Source organism: Sinocyclocheilus anshuiensis, unplaced genomic scaffold, assembly GCF_001515605.1.
Source record: "Sinocyclocheilus anshuiensis isolate Anshui unplaced genomic scaffold, SAMN03320099.WGS_v1.1 scaffold178, whole genome shotgun sequence".
Lineage (NCBI taxonomy): Eukaryota > Metazoa > Chordata > Actinopteri > Cypriniformes > Cyprinidae > Sinocyclocheilus > Sinocyclocheilus anshuiensis.
In genome coordinates, this window is record NW_015546031.1 from 100,172 (window position 1) to 107,642 (window position 7,471).

Sequence of the window (7,471 nt, forward strand, 5' to 3'; positions counted from 1 at the left end):
TTTTTCAGCTGATTAAAGAATACCTTTTCAATAATCCTGCCTATAAAAGGAAGATTTGAAATTGGTATATACACAGTAAATAAATCAATAAATCCACTTGTCTCCTCTGAGGCTGGGACTCTAAATAGTGTTCTGTGCTCGTCAGTGCAGCCAAAGACAGAACAGTTAGCATGATTTGCTCGAACTTTCGCAATGGAGTTAGAACTGGTACACCGTTGTCGCTTGTGAAAACACAATGGCGGCGCTGTGGGTGGAAACATGCAGATTAAGGGGCGGTATAATAAGATTCCCTTTCTACATCACAGGGGGAGCGAAATCTGAGAGGCTCGTCTTTTCACAAAAACAAAAAAAACAAAAAATTACTGGGTTGTTCTTTTTCATATTTTCTGGGTTGGTAGATGCACTGGGGACCCAATTATTGCACTTAAACATGGAAAAGTCCGATTTTCATGATATGTCACCTTTAAGGTTTTTTGGAGCACAACAAATTCAAGCAGAAACACGTGCCTTGTTACTAGGAGATGCATGACAGTTGAAAACAATATGACCTGGTTTCACAGACAGGGCTTAGACTAAACCAGGACTAGGCAATAGTTCAATTAGGACATTTAAGTATTTTTTATTAACATGCCTTAGAAAAAACATTACTGGTGTGCATTTTGAGACTAAACAGAGGCACTGATATATTTTAAGATCAGTCAGTGCAAGTTTCTTTCAGTTAAAACATCTCAGACTTACACTTTAGTCTGGGACTAGGCTTAAGCCTTGTCTGTGAAACTAGGGGTATGTGTTCTAAAACGGCACAAAATATCAAACATATTTGATATCCTCAGACTGGATGGAATCATAGTCTGGAGTCTATTACCATCATACACTACGTGATTTTCCATTAAAACAGTCAACTCAAATCTGCAGACTGGCTCTGACTTTCGGCAACTTGTCCAGAAATAAGGGCAAAAATCTGGGCAAAAGTTGTGTAGTCTATTCCAGCCTTAAGTAATAGGAGAATGTTGATTTTGAGGTGAACTTCTGTTGTAAACTTATCCTAAAGTCTCTGTCATGAATAAAAATATTTTTGTGAAAGCAAATACTTTCAAATCCTAACAGAGTCATGGCACAAAGCAGAGGAGCTAATTTTGCTTCAGTTGATCTACACATAAATACTTGAAAGATCTGCATCTGAAACCAATACAAAAGACAAGATATAAGCTGTGTAAGACTTGTAAGATTTCCCAAAAGTACAGTAATAGCATTCTGCTAATATGTTCTATTGTAACAGTGGAATACTCTTGAGTGTTGGCCAGTATTACAAAAGTGGGCAAGACGCTGACTTGCACAGCATGTGAAGGTATTGTGTCACTGCAGTGTGATGTTGAACAATCAACAGTGCATTAGAAATGAAAGAGGGTAACGATATACTGTAAAGACAGAAAGCTGTACTTTTTAACACTTGCAATTTATTATGCATTATATCGTCTATGATTCTGCTATGGGCTGTGTAGCTGAAGTTACAGTGAACAGCGTCCTTGATCATTTCAGTCTGATCTTAACAGTTAGAGGATAAGAAAAAGGGTGGAAATTATCATGAAAAAATAAACTGTAATGTGGCATAACAAATCTTGGCTAACATTAGCCTAGAGTTGACCTCAGGGAAAATAAATACATAAGAAAAGCAATTAACTCATTCATACAAAAAAATAATTATCTCAGCTGAGGTTCACTGCATTCCAATGGCAGAAACATTCTTTAAGCAAGTACATAAACACATTATGAACTACATTCTGATATGAATTGCACTTTGAATGAAAATGACTCATGAAATCGAGTTTGTACATAGCTACAGTAGAAGTTTATGTGTTTGTACATAGTTTTGTGCATATAATTAGTTTTAACTAATAACCTTCTTGCATATGTTAAAAAGGAATTACACACAGAAGAAAGTAAAAAAATACAAAGTAAAATTACAACAACACATTTGTAACAAAACTATTTCTTTCTTTTTTTTTTATTATAATTTATAATTGCATACAAACCACCAGTAAATCAGATTTCAGGTGTAACAGTGTTTCCCAATCAGCAGAAGGTGAGCAGCTTGATGTCATTATTTTTTTATTTCTCAATGCATTAATATGTAGACAATTAAGCAACAAGGCTGTTACTGTGAAATGCAAATTCCAGGTACCTCGGTTTCAAAAATGTGTACTCTTAGCATCTTATAACACCCCACTTATCTCACGCTTTAGTTTTTTTAAACAAACAAAAAACTGACTGGCTCTAATTTGAAATACCACAGGAAGTCCTGGCCCTCATGTTTAACTTTGTGGAATGCAGCATAATTGTAGTTACAAGAACAACCCAAGGTTCTCATATATCAGCTGCTGTGTCAACAGCCAGGCACTTCCTCTTTCTCAGAAATTATGTACATGATGCATGCTAACTGGCCTTTACGCCACAGAGGTGGGCATGCTCACACGCTGTCTTTCTCACGGCCCTTTTAGTGCCTCCAGTAAGTTCCCCTGATCTGGAACCCAAAGGTCAACTGTTTGTGATGCCTGATCAATGCCTGATCAATAACTGTTATAGCAGGCCAGTAGAGTCATCATTAAAAGCACTTCACTACAAGTTTTGCTCGATTTTAATTCCAAAAGATCAGTGTTGGAGGTAATGCATTACAAGTAATACGAGTTATGTATTCAGATCACTTTTTCAAGTAACTAGTAAAGTAAGGCATTACTTTCAGTTTACAACAAAATATCTGAGTTACTTTTTCAAATAAGTAACGCTAGTTACTTTATTTTCCATTTATTTACTGGCACCTCTCCTGTCCCCATGTTGAGAGAAATTGGGTGTGAGATGTAGAGGCAAAGGCGCTTCCTTCAGCCTGAGGCTTATTAATTTCACTTTTGGTGTGAAAGGGCCTTTACAGTTGCCAAAAATATAACTTTTGGGTTTTTTTATTGTTAAAATAAAAATAATAAACAAGCAAGCCAGTCCAGGTGACAAAAAGTAACACAAAAGAAATGTAATGCATGACTTTCACTAAAAAGTAACTAAGTAACGCAATTAGTTACTCTTTCATGGAGTATGTCTCCAGGTTATGCATGTAACCATGGTTCCCCGAGAGAACGAGACGCTGCATCGAAATGCTTTGGAAATGCCTTCAGCGTGACCACGCTCTGAATCACGTGTGTAATCAGTCCAATGGATGGGCGAGACGTCACGGGCGGGGCAATGGCCGCCACGTAGACCTTCAGGGTGGAGTGGGTCAACCCTGCGGAGAATCGGGCCTGCAGGAACTCCAGTACTATACCAACTGGGCAGTTAACTGGGTCGAGCCGGCAGTCTCCGCACCAAGAAATTAAAAGCTTCCACTTCAAGGCATACAGTTTCCTCGTAGAGGGAGCTCTGGATTGGAGGATGGTCTCAACAACCTCGGTTGAGAGACCGGAAGCTAAAAGTTGTGCCCCCTCTGAGGCCACACCCACAGCTTCCACAGCTCCGGGCGGGAGTGAAAGATTGTACCCTCCGCCTGTGAGAGGAGATCCCTCCTGACGGGAATCTCCCATGGAGAGCCATCAAGATGGGAATTCTGGTCTGAGAACCATACTCGGGCCGGCCAGAACGGGGCTACTAGCAGCAGACGGACCCCGTCCCGGCGCCCTCTCTCCAGAACTCCAGGGAGCAGAGCGATTGGGGGAAAGGCGTACAGACTAAGCCTCGGCCAAGTCTGTACCATGGCATCCAGCCCCAGTGGAGCTGGATGAGTCAGAGAGAACCAGAGGGGACACTGAAATGTCTCCTGAGTCGCAAACAGGTCCACCTGAGCCTGGCCAAAAACTCTCCATATCTGCTTCACAACCTCGGGGTGAAGTCTCCATTCCCCGGGCCTCGGCCCCTGACTCGACAGGATGTTTGCTCCCATATTGAGATGCCCAGGGATGTGAACTGCTCTCAGTGAGAGGAGTTTGCCCTGGGACCACACAAGGATCTGGTGCACAAGCCTGTAAAGGGGGCGCGAACACAGACCTCCCTGGTGGTTGATATAAGAGACCACTGCTTTGTTGTCGGTGCCCACCAACACATGGTGATCTCTTAGGTCCGGGAGGAAGTATTTCAATGCTAGAAACACAGCCAGCATCTCCAGGCAGTTGATGTGCCACGTGAGATGGCGAGCACTCCACAGACCGCGGGCTGAGCGGCCACTCATGACCACTCCCCAACCAATGAGGGACGCATCCGTCGCTACCATTACACGGCGACAAGGAGCTTCCAGCACCAGGCCCTGAGACAAGAACCAAGGTTTCCTCCACATGTCTAAGGCACGAAGGCAGCACTGTGTGACCTTGAGCATGCGGAGCGGGTTTCCCCTCAGGGAGAACCCCTTGGTATAGAGCCACCACTGTAGGGGTCTCATGTACAGCAGGCCAAAATATATCACAATGGACGCAGCTGCCATCAGACCCAGCAGTTTCTGGAACTGCTTGACAGTGAGTGACCGGTCCTTCTCTCACTCTCACAACTGCGGTGAGGATCGACTCGATCCGAGCAGGAGACAGATGTGCCTGCATCGTGGTCGAATCCCACACCACACCCAGATAAGTGGTCCTCTGTAATGGAGAAAGCACACTTTTCTTGGCGTTTAGTCTTAACCCCAACTCTTTCATATGGGCGAGGACGACATCTCGATGCCGAGCCGCCAACTCGAATCCCACACCACGCCCAGATAAGTGGTTCTCTGTACTGGAGCTTTTGCCCCCGAAAGCAAACCTCAGAAACTTCCTGTGATGGGGAAGGATGGAGATATGAAAGTATGCGTCTTTTAGATCGATCGTGACAAACCAGTCCTCGGACCTGATCTGAGACACAACCTGCTTGATAGTGAGCATCCTGAACTTCAGTCATATGACTGAACATTTCAACTGACGCAGATCTAAAATGGGACTCAAACCTCCATCCTTCTTTGGAATGATGAAGTACCGGCTGTAGAACCCGGACTCCCTGTCGAGAGGAGGGACCACCTCGATGGCCTTCTTCCTCAAGAGAGTGTTCACTTGTTCCATTATCAGAGCCTGCTCGGGGCCCACCAGAATGGGAATGACCCCGTTGAAACGATGCGGAGAACTGGACTGGATTCGGTAGCCTCTTTCTACAGTGGGCAGGACCCATTGAGACACATTTGGCAGAAGTTTCCATGCTGCCAAAAGGTCTACTAAGGGAATCAGTCTCTCGAGACTGACTTCTGGTGTAATCAGAGCAGCTAGCTCAGTGCCCTGAAGTGGCGAACCGGCAGGGGATGGCCGAACTAGCTACTCTATGAGACCTCCGAAGAGGTAGCGAGCCTCTTAGTACCGCTACATTTCCGGGCGGTTACTGAGAGAAGCGCTTGCCGGAGACCGCTGCGCCCTGAAGCATCGTAGGTGGCAGGGTTGGCAGAACGATCTCCCAAGGGCACTGAGGAGAGACGGGCACCGTATAATGAGGTGTACACCTGGTGTGATAAGATTCATATAAAAAAACGAGAATGATGTAATGCACGCGTTGCCTCGGCAGCACGCGAGCCGCTCGGTTATACAAACAATATCAATCTCCTCGGAGAAACATAGCTGCAGCAGCGAGCTCTCACTCAGACGGGGAAGAAACCGCAGCGCGGACTTCCGAACCCCGAGAGAGAGCGCTAGATCTAGGGAATGCGGGTGGAGATGGGGAGAGCCCATCTCCAACCCGTCCGCCAGGTCATGTGCGATCCCCCGCGATCTCAATCACCGCCGTGCCTCAGCAGCAGCGGGACTGGAACCGCAAGATCACAGGCACGGACACACTCCTTGGAGCGAGGCGTCAGGACGTTTTAGCCGAAGACTATCCAGTGAGAATGACGGTCCGCAGACCTGCCTTCCGCTAGAAGCCTTTGGCCTGGGAGTGCCACTCTGACTCTAAATTCTGGGGAGTATGAGAAGTGACACTCCCTGAATGAGGAGCTGGAACATGGTAGGTTGGGACTGCTCCCGCCCAGCAGCCCCTGCTGACCGCCTCAACCTCCTCAGAGGAGATGGGGAGAGCCCATCTCCAACCCGTCCGCCAGGTCATGTGCGATCCCCCGCGATCTCAATCACCGCCGTGCCTCAGCAGCAGCGGGACTGGAACCGCAAGATCACAGGCACGGACACACTCCTTGGAGCGTGCCTGGGGAGAGAGGAGCGTTTTGCAGCGGGAAAAGCACAATCAACCCCCTCGAGAGCTGACTGCGCGAGCTCCGCTTCCCAGTAAATGCTGCTCATTATAATATTAGACATAATATGCTTGTGCAACTGGCTTTGAAAGCTCATCGACATCCTCCATGTCCACCTCCTCAGATGAAGACAGGCGGAGCATCGAGCCCTCTCCCCGGGGGGAACAAACCACAGGGCAGGCTTCCGATCCCAGAGAGCGGGCGCTGGATCTATCTGCGATCCCCACAAGCGCAGCCGCCGCTCCGCCTCGGCGAAAGCAGGGCTGGCACCGCGAGGAACGCTGGTGAAAGCTCTCTCCTCAAACAGAGCATTCCGAGAGCGAAGCATACGCAGTGACAACACTCGCAACGCGGGCAGTCAGCTCCCTCCTTCCACAAACTGTGTGTGTCCCGAAACTTTTTTTTTTTTTGTAGCGTGGGCAGGGAGGAACACACAGCCTGAAACGCTGCCTGCTCTCGCCCAAATGCTTCTTTTTGGCTGAAGCTTTGATATAATGGCGCTTATAAAGTGGACAAACGACACTAAATAAGCAAATGACACACACACAGAGCGCTTGCTGAATGACAGAAAGCTGCCGCTGTATCCTCCGCACATGCTTTTAAGCGTCCTGGTCACTACGTCACCCCGCCCGTGACGTGTCGCCCATCCATTGGACTGATTACACATGTGATTCAGAGCGTGGTCATGCTGAAGGCGTTCCCAATGTGTTTCGACGCAGCTCGAGTTCCTGAAGGGGAAACACGATATTGTAATGCATTACTTTTAAAAGTAACTTTTCCCCAACCCTGCAAAAGATAGAATGCATTTGAGTGAATGAATTTGGGGAGCCTTATTTGTTCAGAGTGTAGTCAGGTGTTCAGGTGAACTGTTTGCGTCTGTTTTGGGCTTAACTAGTTATAGTTGGTTATAACTAGTTTGGGCTTAACTGACTAAACTTTTACAGTACAAATATCTGAAATGAAGATAAATTTACTTGAGAAACAAAAATATATAGAAAGAAAGAAAGAAATAAAGAAAGTTAGTCCATAGAAAGAGTGTTAGTCCATTTCTCTTAATCAAATGCCTGTGAAATGTTCATTCATTCTTTCATTCATTTACTTATTTATTTATGCTTCTCAAGTAAATGCATTTTGATTTAAGAATTTTTAGATATTTACACTGGAAAACAACACAAAAATAAGATAAAAATGTAGTCATTACCTTTTTTTTTTTTTTTTTTTTTTAAATTTTATAAGTATAGTATG

General features: G+C 45.5%; 1 long non-coding RNA gene across 1 annotated transcript in view; it reads right to left on the reverse strand.

The window, feature by feature from the left end:
- Positions 1–6,230, reverse strand: part of LOC107698774 (uncharacterized) — a 15,703-nt gene extending 9,473 nt beyond the window's left edge. The window contains exon 1 of the long non-coding RNA XR_001635381.1: positions 6,218–6,230. This is a non-coding gene — a long non-coding RNA (uncharacterized LOC107698774). The remainder of the gene's footprint in view (positions 1–6,217) is intronic.
- Between the last annotated feature and the right edge of the window lie 1,241 nt (positions 6,231–7,471).